Source organism: Triticum aestivum, chromosome 4D, assembly GCF_018294505.1.
Source record: "Triticum aestivum cultivar Chinese Spring chromosome 4D, IWGSC CS RefSeq v2.1, whole genome shotgun sequence".
In the NCBI taxonomy this organism is placed as follows: Eukaryota; Viridiplantae; Streptophyta; class Magnoliopsida; order Poales; family Poaceae; genus Triticum; species Triticum aestivum.
In genome coordinates this window covers 404,791,751-404,810,698 of record NC_057805.1, presented here as the reverse complement: position 1 = coordinate 404,810,698, position 18,948 = coordinate 404,791,751, and positions in this window count along the sequence as shown.

Sequence of the window (18,948 nt, the reverse complement as noted above, 5' to 3'; positions counted from 1 at the left end):
GCACAATGCTCCCCAAGAAGCCACTAGGGCCACCGTAATCTCCTCACGCCCTCGCACAATGCAAGATGCCGTGATTCCACTAAGGGACCCTTGAGGGCGGTCACCGAACCCGTACAAATGGAAACCCTTGGGGGCGGTCACCGAACCCGTACACTTTGGCAACCCTTGGGGGCGGTCACCGGTACCCGTCAAATTGCTCGGAGCGATCTCCACAACCTAATTGGAGACCCCGACGCTTGCCCGGAGCTTTACACCACAATGATTGAGCTCCGAACACCACCAACCGTCTAGGGTGCCCAAGCACCCAAGAGGAACAAGCTCAAGGGCACCAAGCACCCAAGAGTAATAAGCTTCTCAACTTGTAACTTCCACGTATCACCGTGGAGAACTCAAACCGATGCACCAAATGCAATGGCAAGGGCACACGGAGTGCCCAAGTCCTTCTCTCTCAAATCCCACCGAAGCAACTAATGCTAGGGAAGAAAATGAGAGGAAGAACAAGAAGGAGAACACCAAGAACTCCAAGATCTAGATCCAAGGGGTTCCCCTCACATAGAGGAGAAAGTGATTGGTGGAAATGTGGATCTAGATCTCCTCTCTCTTTTCCCTCAAAAACTAGCAAGGATCCATGGAGGGATTGAGAGTTAGCAAGCTCGAAGAAGGTCAACAATGGGGGAAGAACACGAGCTCAAAGGATAAGGTTCATTGGGGAAGAAGACCCCCTTTTATAGAAGGGGAAAAATCCAACCGTTATGTGCTCAGCCCGCACACGAGCGGTACTACCGCTCCACGAGCGGTACTACCGCTCTGGCGGAAGAAGCAGGGAAAAGGAGCAACCAAACATGAACCTTGGGGCGGTAGTACCGCTTACAAGCGGTACTACTGCGCACCCCAGCGGTACTACCGCTGGAGGAGCAGAACACGGGACCAAAAAACAGTAGCGGTACTACCGCCCGACCGGAGCGGTACTACCGCTTATAGGCGGTACTACCGCCCATCAGGGCGGTACTACCGCTTATAGGTGGAACTGCCGTGCCTTACTACCGTGCAACTACTGCAAAACTCGACACGAAAATGCAAGACCCAAAATCGAGGCGGTACCAGCGCGGAACCGTAGCCGTACTACCGCTTATGGCCATAGGCGGTACTACCGCTTTGGATAGCGGTACTACCGCTTGGGGTGATAAGCGGTACTACCGCTAGGAAACCAAAACTGCCATAACTTCTGCATATGAGCTCCGAATTGAGCAAACTCAAGCTTGTTGGATTGAGAAAGACGAGTAGGGGAGGTATGCCAAAAAATAGAGGAGTGAAACCTCCAACCGAGAAGAACCGGCATAACCTCCAACATCGAAAACATCATAGAAGATGCGAGTGAACTCCGTTTTTGATGAACTCGAGCTTGTCATCAAGATGACCATAAGCTCCAAGACTCACAAAGAGAAGAACCAAACAAGAACCAACAAAGATGATGCAAGGATGCAATGGTTTGAGCTCTCTGTGAACGATACGATCAAGCTACTCATCGAGAGCCCCCCTTGATAGTACGGCAATCGATCCTATAACCCGGTCTCCCAACTACCATCATGAGACCGGTAAAATAGAAAACCTATCAAGAGCAAACCTTTGCCTTGCACATGGTCCACTTGAGCCAGAAGATGACGATCTTGACTCCCTCAAGATGGACCACCTTTCTTGGTTGTGTTGGCTCGATGAAGACTAGTTGATTGCTCCCCCATACTCCACTATGGGTGAGCCACTCTTCCGCACATCTTCACAAGTCCATTGTCACCACAATGGACGGCAAGCTTCAAGCATTTGATCTCTTCATGATGCTTCACTTGAACTTGCACACCGCAACATCTTCACAAGTCCATTGTCGCCACAATGGACAGCAAGCTTCAAGCATTTGATCTCTTCATGATGCTTCACTTGAACTTGCACACCGCAACCTAACCCCACAAAGAACTCTCACGAAGATCATGGGTTAGTACACAAAGCGTAATCGACAATGCTTACCACACCATGGGATCGCTTGATCCCTCTCGGTACATCTTGTGTGCTTTGTGTGTTGATCAACTTGATTCACTCTTGACTTAGTCTTGATCAACCTTGACTCTTTCCAACTCTCTTCATTTGGATGATGTCTTGAAGGTAAACATGAATGATCACACAATCTTCTTCTTCAAGACATGCTTGCAATAAGCTCTACTCTCACATGACCAATCTTTGGATAATTCCTTAACAACACCTTGGTCACCACATAAACTCCTTGAAACCAACACATGGACTTCAAGAAAAGCCTATGGACAAATCCTTCAAATATAACTCAAGGCAACCATTAGTCCATAGAGATTGTCATCAATTACCAAAACCAAACATGGGGGCACCGCATGTTCTTTCACATAGTCATACACTTCAATTCCACAAACTCATGACCAATTGAAGAGATAATTTGGCCGCACTTATGAGCTTTTATACATGTTCATAGCTATACGGGTATGGGTTATATGATCTCACACCCATATTCGCTCTAACCGATGGGTTTGATATTTTCCTATTTATATATCCACGAGGAACTTTTTTTGTCACACTCTTACCCTAATATGGTTTTACCCACTGGGTACGTGGGCAATGTGTACACATTTCCATCCCTGAACTGACCAGTGGAGCAGACAAGCGATGATGACCAATGAGGGGCGCACAACATTAAGAACTAACTACAACTTACAGTCCAGACAATTTTAGAATTTCTTCGAATATGTAACACCCACGATGCGGCTATATCTCCCACGTGTCGAGGCACGACTTGGAGGTATAACCGCATGGTGGTTTTGTCGCAAGAAGGGTCATCTTCACACAATCCCATGTAATGAACGAGAATGAGATAAAGAGTTGGCTTACAATCCACACAAATAACAAGTTAAACATACATCATCCAGAATACAATCAAGGTCCGTCTATGGAACCAAAATAAAATAAGACAACCCCAAATGCTAGATCCCCGATCGTCCCAACTGGTCTCCACTACTGATCATCAGGAAACGAAACATACTAACGACCAAGTTCTTCACCGAGCTCCCACTTGAGCTCGGTTGCGTCATCTGCACTGGTATCATCGGCACCTGCAACTGTTTGGAAGTATCTGGTGAGTCACGAGGACTCAGCAATCTCACACCCGCGAGATCAAGACTATTTAAGCTTATGGGTAGGATGGGGTAATGAGGTGGAGCTGCAGCGAGCACTAAGTAAATATGGTGGCTAACATACGCAAATAAGAGCGAGAAGAGAAGCAACGCAACGGTCGTGAACTAGAAGTGATCAAGAAGTGATCCTGAAACTACTTACGTTCAAGCATAACACAAGAACCGTGTTCACTTCCCGGACTCCGCCGAAAAGAGACCATCACGGCTACACACGCGGTTGATGCTTTTTAATTAAGTCAAGCGTCAAGTTCTCTACAACCGGACATTAACAAACTCCCATCTGCCACATAACCGCGGGCACGACTTTTGAAAGATAATACCCTGCAGGGGTGTCCCAACTTAGCCCATCACAAGCTCTCACGGTCAACAAAGGATATCCCTTCTCCCGGGAAGACTCGATCAGTCTCGGAATCCCGGTTACAAGACTTTTCGACAATGGTAAAACAAGACCAGCAAAGCCACCCGATGTGCCGACAAATCCCGATAGGAGTCGCACGTATCTCGTTCTCAGGGCACACCGGATGGGCAAGACGTCGGGTTGGCATAGACCCTGGTTGCCCAGGGGGCGCCGGACATCGCCCGGTTTGGACCAGCACTCAGAGGAACACTGGCCCGGGGGTTAAAATAAAGATGACCCTTGAATCTGCAGAACCCAAGGGAAAAAGGCTTAGGTGGCAAATGTTAAAACCAAGGTTGGGCCTTGCTGGAGGAGTTTTATTCAAAGCGAACTGTCAAGGGGGTCCCATAAATCCCCAACCGAATAAGGAACGCAAAATCAAGGAACATAACACCGGTATGACGGAAACTAGGGCGACAAGAGTGGAACAAAACACCAGGCATAAGGCCGAGCCTTCCACCCTTTACCAAGTATATAGATGCATTAATTAAATAAGAGATATTGTGATATCTCAACAAATCCATGTTCCAACATGGAACAAACTTCATCTTCGCCTGCAACTAGCAACGCTATAAGAGGGGCTAAGCAAAAGCGGTAACATAGCCAAACAATGGTTTGCTAGGAAAGGTGGGTTAGAGGCTTGACATGGCAATATGGGAGGCATGATATAGCAAGTGGTAGGTAGCGCGGCATAGCAATAGAGCGAACAACTAGCAAGCAAAGATAGAAGTGATATCGAGGGTATGGTCATCTTGCCTGAAATCCCGCAAGGAAGAAGAATGAGTCCATGAAGAAGACAAACAGATGTAGTCGAACGAATCCTCACAACTCCGGAACGAAACCGAAGCTAACGAGAGACGCAAACCGGAAAGAAGCAAGCAACATGGTAAACCAACAAGCATAAACATGGCATGATGAACAATCAAGTATGATGCGTGTCCATTTAAATAAGGCATGGCATGGCAAAGTGCACAAACAATACTACAAATTAAGTGGAGCTCAATATGCAACGAGTTGCATATTGACGAAACACCACATACGATTATTTAGTTCTCTCTCGGTTATGTAGCCAACAATATTAAATGTTGATTAACATGGCAAGAGGTGAGGCATAAGAAAACTACCTATCTAGGCAAATTTAAATGAGGCCGGAACAACAAACAACAATTCCGGAAAATCCTCATGTGCATATTTTAGATTTGGTACTGTTCTGCCATAAACACAATTTTAATGTTGTTAAAAAGCAAAATAAAGTGCACCAAGTTAATCTATGCATTTTTCTACCCCATTTACATATAAAGTTTATTTAAATCCGAGCTACGGTTATTTAGTTATGAAATAAATCATTTTAACATGGCATTTATACAAAATTAAACAAACAACAAGTTTAAGCATTTTAAACATGGATGAAAATTGCAAATTGTGAAAGTACATGAAATTCTAAGCATTTTACATATTTAAAACATTTTAATATGCTGCATGGTTCTGGAATTATTATATGCATGCTGTTGAGGGTTTTTCTGTAAAACTGCACTCTCTCGATAAATAGCTAAATTCGCAGAATAGGGAAAAACATGATACGGGCCGCATCTGAATAGTGCACTGGGTGGCTGGGCTGCTCACCTAGCTGGGCTCGGCCCAGGTCGGTGGAGGTGGGAGCTGGGCCGCGGTCAACACGCGAAGGGGAGGTGGCCTCGCGCGGGCGAGTGGCGCTCGTCCATGCTGGCGCTGGACCGGTCAACGCAGGGGGGGCGGCAGCGCTTACTCAAACCGGACGAAGCAGAGGCGAGGTCGGGCATGGCGGCGCGGGACTTGGCGAGGCGGCGGAGCCGGGCAGTCCGAGGGTCGGGGCGCTGGTTCTGGGCAACGGTGGCGGACGAAGCTCGGGCGCTGGGCTCAGCCATCCATGGCGGCGGGGTCTCCCTGTTCGAGGCAAAGGAGAGAGACCGAGAGATCGTGAGCGAGAGAGCACCATAGAGGAAAAATAAGAAGGGAAGAGATAGAGGGAGGCGCGGGCGAGGTCGCGGTGGAGCTGCTGCTCACCTAGCTGACGACGACGAGGAGGGCGCCCGAGGCATGGGTTTGAGTAGAGGAGGAAAAAGGGGGCGTCGTTCTCTTCGCTCGACTGAAGCAGAGGCGGGGCAGGTCAACGCGAGCGGGACTGGAAGCAGGCGAGGCAGCGCTGCTTGGTCTCCGGTGGCGTAGCGGCGACCTGGAGGCAGGAACGAGACCGGGGCGCAGGGACTCGCCGGATCTGACGGAGACAGCGACGAACGGAGAAGGGCCACGGGCGGAACTTGGCGTCCATGGCGTCTGCTGGAGGAGCCCATCCATGGCGCTGCTCATGCGTACATGAGAGAGAGAGAGGTACATGAGAGAGAAAGAAATCGGGAGAGGGAGGAGAAGAAGACAGAGAGGAGGAGCAGAGGTCCTGGAGGCCGGCATGGTGGGGTCGCCGGAGGGGCGGCCTGCAGGGTCGGCGAGGTTGGACGGCTGCGGGGTGGCTGCGGCTCGAGAAGGAATTTGAGCGGCGATGAGTGGTTGGTCCGGTTGGAAAATCGAGGGAGGATTTTGGATCGAAAGGGGATCCCGAGGTGGGAGACGACCAGGTGGAGTGTGGCGGCGGCTAGGAGGACAAGGGGGAGGATTTCTAGGGTTATCCAAAATGGACTATGAATGGACTATATATATGGAAAGGAGGAAAGTTTGGATCTTCTGATTGAAATCTGACGGACGGGAATAAATAGGCTACGGAGTCCAATAAATAAAACAAAGATGTCTTAGGTATACTTGGAGATGATCCAGATCCATCGGTAACGACAGCCGGGTTCGGGTTCGGGGAAGTTTCAGAAGTGCGCGCAAGGGGGTTTGAGAATTGTGTAGAGAGGGTCAAACGGTTGGATGACAAAAGAACGATTGGTTTGAGAAAGATCAACAGAGGTGATGAAGATGCGGCAACTACGAACAGACCACGAGTTTTAATAAAAACATGGGGATGCAATGCGGATGATGCGATGATGAATGCAACAAGCAAAATAAAACACATGACGACAAAAAAAACATGGAAGGCGTCTGAAGCGTCGGTCTTGGGGCGTTACAACACTCCACCACTACAAGAGGATCTCGTCCCGAGATCTAGGATGGCACTGGAGAAAAGCGGAAGAGGAAGAGGTAAAACAAAGTTGCTTCTTCGACGAATGAGTGAAACCAAGGAACCTTCAGAGGTTAAACAATTTTTTTGAAAAGAATACAACGGAGATGAACGAAGTTGAAAACTCTCTATTAGATAAGAAGAACATGGGATACGACAATAACTAAGTGGTTAAGTGACAAGATAGATATTGAAACCACTCCAGTTAAAACAAGATAGAGAAGGAATAACAATGATATAATTTGGGCAACATTCCGGCTGTAAATGGAAGGAATTGAACATGATCTTGACAAGATGAGAGGATACTTGAAAAGAGGACACGACACTCCGGTTGAATGGATAAGCACGAAAAGAACATGGTCCTCACAATCCGAGATGATGAGTGAAGAGAGCAACATCACAATGCCTCCAGAACGAAAGAATAGAAGTTGGATCGTTGGAAAGGAAAGAATTGAGAAGAAAATGATATCTTCTACCACAATTGAATTTGAAAAGCATCCTTAAAAAAGAAGGATTGAACAGAGTTGTTGGAAAAATCAACAACGAAAAGAACGAGCTTGTTGTGGGCTTATGGAAAACATCTCAAAAACTTGAGGTGAAATTCTGCCACTAACGGAAAAACAATAGATTGGATTGATATGAACAAGGAGACGAGAAACTTATTTCGCCGGGAGGATAAATGAAGAACTTGGGTCATTTATGAGCACCATAAATAGCAAAAATCCTTAGGGCAAGCTTTAGGTGAAATATAACCCAAGATAACTCCAATGAAGAGGTTGATTGGTTGAAAAGATGTCTTGAGCGAAGAGAAAATGATGGATTTAGATATGTCACTCTTGAAAACTTGTGAATCATGAAACACGAAGGGAAATTATCAAGAATGACATAACACCACCTCAAAAGATAAGGTAGAAAGAATTGCACTTCGGAATGCAAGATGAAGAATGCTTGAACTCCTCAAGACAAAACATGTGTTGAGCACCATGTTTATCTTTGAATATAGCTTGGCGGATCTTAACTTCGAGAAAAATCTTGAAGAACAATTCGAGAATGAAAGGCATCCTTGATGAACCATCATGTAGAGCCTCCATGAAGAACTCTGGTAAAAAAAGGATGATAAAATGAAAGAGAAGTTGATAACACAAGGTGAAGCCTTGCGATGATTTAGATGGAGCTTCACGACAAGATAATGCAGAAAACTTGGAACTCCAGAAAAGAAAAGATGAAGCATCTCGAACCGAGAAAATGACATGATGAACAACTCTGGAAAGAAGAAACTAGATCACTTGGATGAAACCATAATAAGAATTATGTTATGCGTATCCTTCACCAATTTAGATTGATGACAAGCAACGGATTTTGCATACTACTTATTCTCGTAGAAAGGATTAAGATAGATATTGCGCAAACTTGGGAAGGTCTTCATCGAACCACCGGTAGGATTGAAACAATGAATAAATTGATATGTGACGAAGGAAGAGAAATCTTGAACGAACCACCGTAAGAATCTGAAAATCAACGAAGATAAGATAAAGAAACACCGGGAAGAATTAGAAAACGAATAAAGATACTTGACAGAATTTAGATACAAGTGAAATGAAGAGATCATGAATTGATTAGAGAATACTTGAATGATGCACCGGTAAGATTTGGAGAACGAGAGCTGAATGTTGAGAACGAATAAATCTTCTGAAATGATGGCCTTCGGAGAATCAAACTGAAAAGAGTCATGAATTTCTCCGGATGGGTGAAAAGAATTCTCACAATTGAAAACAATTATGAGCGGATGGCATCAAGCTAGAACCATGAATCTTGAAGAGAATGGAGCAAGATTTAAGAGAACCTTCTTCGGTCTTCAAATGTTGAGAATGATGATGAGAAACACCACCATGAATTGTTGAGGCACTCCGGAATGAAAATTAGAAAGGTTGAACCAACGATGAAAATAATTTGAAAGATCTTGGAGAAAGACATATGACTGATGATAACCCATTCTTACGTCAAACTTTGAAAAGAATTTTAGAAGCTCCGGGAAAATTAGAAGAGTCAGGTAAGATCCTGGGAAAAGACCTGTGGGTTAGGGCCCACTAAAAAAACACCATTGAACGATTTAAAAGAGAGATTGCACTGGTTGAATTAAATGGCTTGAATGAGATAACAACCTCGAAATAGCTTGAACGAATTAGAATGAAAACACGAATCTCCTGAGGCATCTTCAGCACTCCGAAACAATTGAATAGCACGCGAAGAATGTTTAAGAGTTGCACCAGCATGAGAAAACATTTGAAATGAGAAAAGGAATATGGTCAACACCGAAAGCTTGAATTGAATCCACCGGAGAAGAAAATAGAAAGATGAACTTGAAGCTTCGTTAGTATCTTCCTAAGAATCACCAGATAATAACATTGAAAGAAAATAATGGAGAAACTTCACATCCATAAGATGGATACATGATTAAGAAATCAGAGTCCTTGAAGAAAAAGGGTGGGAGGGCGGGAAAACAAAGGCAACTTGGGACGGATGAAACAAACAATGTTGGGAAACTGAGAGGTGATCTTGCGAATGTTGAAATGATCGGATCCACTTGAAGAGAAGCACGTCGGTTGGAAAAGAGTTGACATGACAACCCCAGTGATCAAGAAGGATTAGCACTCCCATAGAAATATGAGAACACCGTTTAGAAAAGGTATGGAATCCACATTTGACTTCGAAGCAACTCGAATACCACAACTCAAAACAAAACAAAACAAAGGATTGGCTTGCAAAATAAGCCGGAAACAAACATATGATAGATCCCATATCGTATCATGTGTCTGTTGGAAAGATATTCTAGGAGCTACTTGAATTCCCACCTATAAACTCCCGAAACTTTCTGGTTATGCAATCAGGTGTTAGGGATACAGGGGACGCAATATATCTCACCCAAACTAACAATCCCTAGATCCAGCTGTATCCATCTGTCAACACATAACCAAGAAAACTCCGAAAATCGTGTACCTCAACCTTCGAAAAGCATCTGTTATACGAGTTATGGCAATACTCCCAAACTCCTGCCCTAGTACTGGGCGGCATCGAGGTGGTCTCACCAACAACTGCATAAAAGAGATTTTCGATGTCGGCGAAACTCAGATATTCCAGAACTGCAACGATAAAATTGTGACGACAACAACTCGGAGCTCAACTCCCCGGGACACTGCCACAACCCCTAAATGTCAGGAGGCACCAAGAACAATGTTCTCGTCACAAAACCATCGGAACGATTCCAAGAGACCCGCGTGATCCTAATTTTTTTTAGTGAAATTTGAGGAGAGGAAAGTCAAAACATCTACGTCAGGAGACCTCACCAGAGCGACGAAGGGACTGAGGAGTAAAAGAATCCTACTCTCCGATATATGTAATCCTAAGACTCAAAACAATTTTTGTTCTAGACTCAACAACGTCAGCGATTCGATCAAGCAGGGGGCTCCTAAGTCGGGGATGGCTCTGATACCAACTTGTAACACCCACGATGCGGCTATATCTCCCACGTGTCGAGGCACGACTTGGAGGCATAACCGCATGGTGGTTTTGTCGCAAGAAGGGTCATCTTCACACAATCCCATGTAATGAACGAGAATGGGATAAAGAGTTGGCTTACAATCGCCACTTCACACAAATAACAAGTTAAACACACATCATCCAGAATACAATCAAGGTCTGTCTATGGAACCAAAATAAAAGAAGACAAGCCCAAATGCTAGATCCCCGATCGTCCCAACTGGGCTCCACTACTGATCATCAGGAAACGAAACATACTAACGACCAAGTTCTTCACCGAGCTCCCACTTGAGCTCGGTTGCGTCATCTGCACTGGTATCATCGGCACCTGCAACTGTTTGGAAGTATCCGGTGAGTCACGAGGACTCAGCAATCTCACACCCGCGAGATCAAGACTATTTAAGCTTATGGGTAGGATGGGGTAATGAGGTGGAGCTGCAGCGAGCACTAAGCAAATATGGTGGCTAACATACGCAAATAAGAGCGAGAAGAGAAGCAACGCAACGGTCGTGAACTAGAAGTGATCAAGAAGTGATCCTGAAACTACTTACGTTCATACATAACCCAAAACCGTGTTCACTTCCCGGACCCCGCCGAAAAGAGACCATCACGGCTACACACGCGGTTGATGTATTTTAATTAAGTCAAGTATCAAGTTCTCTACAACCGGACATTAACAAATTCCCATCTGCCACATAACCGCGGGCACGGCTTTCAAAAGATAATACCCTGCAGGGGTGTCCCAACTTAGCCCATCACAAGCTCTCACGGTCAACGAAGGATATTCCTTCTCCCGGGAAGACCCGATCAGTCTCGGAATCCCGGTTACAAGACTTTTCGACAATGGTAAAACAAGACCAGCAAAGCCACCCGATGTGCCGACAAATCCCGATAGGAGTCGCACGTATCTCGTTCTCAGGGCACACCGGATGGGCAAGACGTCGGGTTGGCATAGACCCTAGTTGCCCAGGGGGCGCCGGACATCGCCTGGTTTGGACCAACACTCAGAGGAACACTGGCCCGGGGGTTAAAATAAAGATGACCCTTGAGTCTGCAGAACCCAAGGGAAAAAGGCTTAGATGGAAAATGTTAAAACCAAGGTTGGGCCTTGCTGGAGGAGTTTTATTCAAAGCGAACTGTCAAGGGGGTCCCATAAATCCCCAACCGAGTAAGGAACGCAAAATCAAGGAACATAACACCGGTATGACGGAAACTAGGGCGGCAAGAGTGGAACAAAACACCAGGCATAAGGCCGAGCCTTCCACCCTTTACCAAGTATATAGATGCATTAATTAAATAAGAGATATTGTGATATCTCAACATATCCATGTTCCAACATGGAACAAACTTCATCTTCGCCTGCAACTAGCAACGCTATAAGAGGGGCTAAGCAAAAGTGGTAACATAGCCAAACAACGGTTTGCTAGGAAAGGTGGGTTAGAGGCTTGACATGGCAATATGGGAGGCATGATATAGCAAGTGGTAGGTAGCGCGGAATAGCAATAGAGCGAACAACTAGCAAGCAAAGATAGAAGTGATATCGAGGGTATGGTCATCTTGCCTGAAATCCCGCAAGGAAGAAGAACGAGTCCATGAAGAAGACAAACGGACGTAGTCAAACGAATCCTCACAACTCCGGAACGAAATCGAAGCTAACGAGAGATGCAAACCGGAAAGAAGCAAGCAACATGGTAAACCAACAAGCATAAACATGGCATGATGCACAATCAAGTATGATGCATGTCCATTTAAATAAGGCATGGCATGGCAAAGTGCACAAACAATACTACAAATTAAGTGGAGCTCAATATGCAACGAGTTGCATATTGACGAAACACCACATACGATTATTTAGTTCTCTCTCGGTTATGTAGCCAACAATATTAAATGTTGATTAACATGTCAAGAGGTGAGGCATAAGAAAACTACCTATCTAGGCAAATTTAAATGAGGCCGGAACAACAAACAACAATTCCGGAAAATCCTCATGTGCATATTTTAGATTTGGTACTGTTCTGCCATAAACACAATTTTAATGTTGTTAAACAGCAAAATAAAGTGCACCAAGTTAATCTATGCATTTTTCTACCCCATTTACATATAAAGTTTATTTAAATCCGAGCTACGGTTATTTAGTTATGAAATAAATCATTTTAACATGGCATTTATACAAAATTAAACAAACAGCAAGTTTAAGCATTTTAAACATGGATGAAAATTGCAAATTGTGAAAGTACATGAAATTCTAAGCATTTTACGTATTTAAAACATTTTAATATGCTGCATGGTTCTGGAATTATTATATGCATGCTGTTGAGGGTTTTTCTGTAAAACTGCACTCTCTGGATAAATAGCTAAATTCGCAGAACAGGGAAAAACATGACACGGGCCGCATCTGAATAGTGCACTGGGTGTCTGGGCTGCTCACCTAGCTGGGCTCGGCCCAGGTCGGTGGAGGTGGGACCTGGGCCGCGGTCAACAGGCGAAGGGGAGGTGGCCTCGCGCGGGCGAGTTGCGCTCGTCCACGCTGGCGCTGGACCGGTCAACGCAAGGGGGCGGCAGCGCTTGCTCAAACCGAACGAAGCAGAGGCGAGGTCGGGCATGGCGGCGCGGGACTTGGCGAGGCGGCGGAGCCGGGCAGTCCGAGGGTCGGGGCGCTGGTTCTGGGCAACGGTGGCGGACGAAGCTCGGGCGCTGGGCTTAGCCATCCATGGCGGCGGGGTCTCCCTGTTCGAGGAAAAGGAGAGAGACAGAGAGATCGTGAGCGAGAGAGCACCAGAGAGGAAAAATAAGAAGGGAAGAGATAGAGGGAGGCGCGGGCGAGGTCGCGGTGGAGCTGCTGCTCACCTAGCTGACGACGACGAGGAGGGCGCCCGAGGCATGGGTTTGAGCAGAGGAGGAAAAAGGGGGCGTCGTTCTCTTCGCTCGACTGAATCAGAGGCGGGGCAGGTCAACGCGAGCGGGAGTGGAAGCAGGCGAGGCAGCGCTGCTTGGTCTCCGGTGGCGTAGCGGCGACCTGGAGGTAGGAACGAGACCGGGGCGCAGGGACTCGCCGGATCTGACGGAGACAGCGACGAACGGAGCAGGGCCACGGGCGGAACTTGGCGTCCTTGGCGTCGGCTGGAGGAGCCCATCCATGGCGCTGCTCATGCGTACCTGAGAGAGAGAGAGGTACATGAGAGAGAAAGAAATCGGGAGAGGGAGGAGAAGAAGACAGAGAGGAGGAGCAGAGGTCCTGGAGGCCGGCGTGGCGGGGTCGCCGGAGGGCGCGGCCTGCAGGGTCGGCGAGGTTGGACGGCTGCGGGGTGGCTGCGGCTCGGGAAGGAATTTGAGCGATGATGAGTGGTTGGTCCGGTTGGAAAATCGAGGGAGGATTTTGGATCGGAATGGGATCCCGAGGTGGGAGACGACCAGGTGGAGTGTGCCGGCGGCTAGGAGGACAAGGGGAGGATTTCTAGGGTTATCCAAAATGGACTATGAATGGACTATATATATGGAAAGGAGGGAAGTTTGGATCTTCTGATTGAAATCTGACGGACGGGAATAAATAGGCTACGGAGTCCAATAAATAAAACAAAGATGTCTTAGGTATACTTGGAGATGATCCAGATCCATCGGTAACGACAGCCGGGTTCGGGTTCGGGGAAGTTTCGGAAGTGCGCGCAAGGGGGTTTGAGAATTGTGTAGAGAGGGTCAAACGGTTGGATGACAAAAGAACGGTTGGTTTGAGAAAGATCAACAGAGGCGATGAAGATGCAGCAACTACGAACGGACCACGAGTTTTAAGAAAAACATGGGATGCAATGCGGATGATGCGATGATGAATGCAACAAGCAAAATAAAACACATGACGACAACAAAAAACATGGAAGGTGTCTGAAGCGTCTGTCTCGGGGCGTTACAGAATATTTCTTGGAAAATGTGAACAATTTTTTTAAAAAGCCAGTAATGTTTAAAAATGCATCAACTTTTTGAAGAACTCAAATAAATTTTACAATGTCATTTTATTGAAAAGCATGAACATTTATTGATAGAAACAAAATTTGTAAAACTAGAACATTTTCTGAAAAGCACGAACATATTTTGAAATTCAAAAACATTTTTTAAAAATGCGAAAAAATGAGTTGAAAATGTGAGAACAGGAAAAATTAACATTCTGAACAGTTTTTGAAAATATGATTTCTTTTTTAAAATTTTGGACTTTTTTTGAATTTATGAAAAAAAATAAAACACAAACATTTTCAACTTTTTTGAAAATACGAATCTTCTTTGCAATTTCCGGGAAAAATTCTAAACAAGAAACACATTTTTAAAAACTCAAAAAATTTAAGACAAATCTCAAACATTTTTTGATTTTTTTTAAATACAGGACCTTTTGTTAAAAGCCGACATAAAAGAAGAAAATGTAGTAGGAGAAACTAAAAAATGAATAAGAAACATAAAAAGAAAAAGGAAAAAAAAGAGCAGAAGCAAAAGAAACTGGAAAACTGATAAAAGAAGAAAATTGGCGCCCCTTGTTTTTCTTCGGGGCGCCAATTTGTTTCGCAGATCATAGTCGCCGACGTCTCCTAGTCTACATTGGCGACTTCTCTGCCGCTGCTTCTACAATCTTGGGTTTAAAAAAACTTATTCCGCCGAGATGAAATCCCAGAGGTGGCATCGAGCTATCCTCGCGGTCAATGGCGGAGCATGACCAGCAACAAAGAGGGGTCAAATTCAAACTAAAAGCAAAATATGCATATAAACATGTGCAATTAAGATTACATGGACATGGCAATGAGAAATTTATACACCACTAGCACGTATATGAATCAAATTTACGCCCCCCAACAGGCCCCGCCAAGGCCCTTTTTTATCGCCGACGTGAAAAAACGGCCCAGTCGCACCCCCAGAAGCCCATTTTTCGCCGGTTAGGGCCGAATTTGGCGCCGGCGACCCAAGCCGAACCCAGCGCACTTGGGGCGCCTGGGGGAAACAGTTTTGGCGCGAAATCTTATGGGCCCGCCGAGTCAGTGACTGGGCACGTTCGTCGTCCTCATCGCCTCGGTTTTCCATGGGGAAGCAATCCCAAGGCTGCCGCAAGTCAGTGATGACCCACAAGTACAGGGGGTCAATCATAGTCCTTTCGATAAGTAAGAGTGTTGAACCCAATGAAGAGCAGAAAGAAATAACAAGTGGTTTTCAGCAAGGTGTTTTCTGCAGGCACTGAAATAAGCGGTAACAGGTAGTTTGATAGCAAGATAATTTGTAACGGACAAGTAACGATAACGGTAAATAAAGTGCAGCAAGGTGGCCCAATCCTTTTTTGGCAAAGGACAGGCCAAAACGGTCTCTTATAATGAGCAAAGCGTTCTTGGGGGTACACGGAAATTTTGTTTAGTCACTTTCATCATGTTGGTTTGATTTGCGTTCGCTACTTTGATAATTTAATATGTGGGTGGACCGGTGCTTGGGTGTTGTTCTTACTTGAACAAGCCTCCCACTTATGATTAACCCCCTCACAAGCATCCGCAACTACGAGAAAAGTATTAAGATAAAATCTAACCATAGCATTAAACATTTGGATCCAAATCATTCCCTTACGAAGAAGCGCATAAACTAGGGCTTAAGCTTCTGTCACTCTAGCAACCCATCATCTAATAACTACTCCACAATGCATTCCCTTTGACCCAAATATGGTGAAGTGCCCAGTAGTTGACGTTCACATGACACCACAAAGGGAATCACAACATACATATCATCAAGATATCGAACACATATCAAGTTCACATGATTACTTGAAACAAGATTTCTCCCATGACCTCAAGAACAAAAGTAACTACTCACAAATGATAATCATGCTCAAGATCAGAGGGGTATTAAATAGCATAATGGATCTAACATATAATCTTCCACCAAATAAACCATATAATAATTAACTACAAGATGTAATCAACACTACTAGTCACCCACAGGTACCAATCTGAGGTTCCGGTACAAAGACTGAACACAAGAGATGAACTAGGGTTTGAGAGGAGATGGTGCTATTGAAGATGTTGATGGAGATTGGCCTCCCAAAGATAAGAGGGTTGTTGGTGATGATGATGGCTTCGATTTCCCCCTCCAGGGGAGGGAAGTTCCCCTGGCGGAATCGCTCCGCCGGAGGGCAAAAGTGCTCCTGCCCAAGTTCCGCCACGAGACAGTGGTGCTCCGTCCCGAAAGTCCTCTTCTTATTTTTTTTCTAGGTCAAAATGGTTTATATACCAAAAGATGGGCACCGAAGGTGGGCTGGGTGATGTCGCTTGAAGCTACGTCGGTATTTCCCCAAAGAGGAAGGGATAATGCGGCACAACTATGGTAGGTATTTCCCTCAGTTAGGAAACCAAGGTATCAATCCAGTAGGAGAACCAAGCAACACTATGTAAACGGTACCTGCACACAAAGAACAAATACTTGCAACCCGACACGTATAAGGGGTTGTCAATTCCTCTTCAGGTAACGGCGCTAGAAATTGTCAAGTTGACGGATAAAATTTGTGATAGATTGGATAAATATATCTCGATAAAATGCGAAATAAAAGATACAAATAAAAAGTGCAGAAATATATTTTGGGTTTTTTGGAATAATAGATCTGAAAATAAAAGTGGCAAATAATAGATCAGAAAGCAAATATGATAAAGAATAGACCCGGGGGCCGTAGATTTCACTAGTGGCTCTCTCAAGAAATAGCAGACGGTGGGTAAAAAAATTATTTTTGGGAAATTGATATAATCGAATAGTTATGACGATATCCAAGGCAATGATCAATATATAGGCATCACGTCCAAGATTAGTGGACCGATTCCTGCCTGCATCTACTACTATTACTCCACACATCGACCACTATCCAGCATGCATCTAGTGTATTAAGTTCATGGAGAAACGGAGTAATGCAATAAGAACGATGACATGATGTAGAAGAGCCCTATTCATGTAGGAATAGCCCCCATCTTGTTATCCTTAATAGCAACGATACATGCATGTCTTGCTGCCCCTTCTGTGACTCGGAAAGAACACTGCAAGATCGAACCCACACAAAGCACCTCTTCCCATGGCAAGAAAAATTGATCTAGTTGGCCTAACTAAACCAAAGATTCGAAGAAGAAATACGAGGCTATAAATAATCATGCACAAAAGTGATCAAAGAAGACTCAAATAATATTCATGGATATAGATCTGATCATAAACTCAAAGTTCATCGTATCCGAACAAACACACCGCAAAAAAGAGTTACATCAAATAGATCCCCAAGAGACCATTGTGTTGAGAATCAAGAGAGAGAGAGAGAGAGAGAGAGAGAGAGAGAGAGGGGAAGCCATCTAGCTACTGCCTACGAACCCGTAGGTCTATGGTGAACTACTCACGCATCATCGGAGAGGCACCAATGAGGATGATGAACCCCTCTATGATGGTCTCTAGATTGGATCTCGTGGTTCTGGAACTTGCGGCGGCTGGAATTGTGTTTCGTCGAATACCCTAGGGTTTCTGGAATCTTTGGGAATTTATAGGGCAAAGAGGCGGCGCGGAGGTCACCGAGGTGGGCACAACCCAGCAGGGCGCGCCTGGGCCTCCTGGCGCGCCCTGGTGGGTTGTGCTCCCCTCGGAGCTCCCATCCGGCAATTCTTTGGTCCACCAGGTGTCTTCTGGTCCAGAAAACATCTCCAAAAGTTTCGTTGCGTTTGGACTCCGTTTGGTATTGATTTTCTTCGAAGTAAAAAACAAGCAAAAAACATCAACTGGCACTGGGCACTATGTCAATAGGCCAGTCCCAAAAAATGATATAAAGTTGCTATAAATGATGGTAAAACATCCAAGAATGATAATATAATAGCATGGAACAAGCAAAAATTATAGATACATTGGAGACGTATTATCATCCCCAAGATTAATTCCTACTCGTCCTCGAGTAGGTAAATGATAAAAACAGAATTTTTGATGTGGAATGCTGCCTAACATGTTCATCACATATTATTTTCTTTTGTAGCATGGACATTTGGACTTTTATATGGTTCAAAGCAATAGTCTAGTTTTGACATAAAGATTTCAATACTCAAGGATATCAATAAGCAACCATGTGTTTAAAAAATATCAACACTAAAGAAAGTCATCCCTAGCCCATCATGCTCAATCATTGATCCATTCATGAAACACGCTCACATATTAGCTACATCCAATGCTCAAGTATGATCGTAGTGCTCCCGAGTTGGTGCTTTATAACAGAATATGGAGACTCAAATAAAAATAAAAATTGCATAAAGTAAATAGATAGGCCCTTCACAGAGGGAAGTAGAGATTTGTAGAGGTGCCGGAGCTCAAAGCTTAAATTGAGAGATAATTTTTTTGAGAGGCATACTTTTCCCGTCAACGAAAACGACTGGGTAATTCCCAACACTTTCTATGCTAGATATATCATAGGTGGTTCCCAAACATAAAATAAAGTTTATTCCTTTTTCCACCATACTTTCACATTCCACGGCTAGCCGTATCCACGGGTACCGTCCATACCAACACTTTCCAAGGAATTTATTATTTGACAACATAAAGTAATTTTGTTTTTCATTTCGGGGCTGGGCATCCCTATTACCGCCGTACTCTCATGCAATGACAGGTGAATAAACACTCATCTTGAGAATAACACA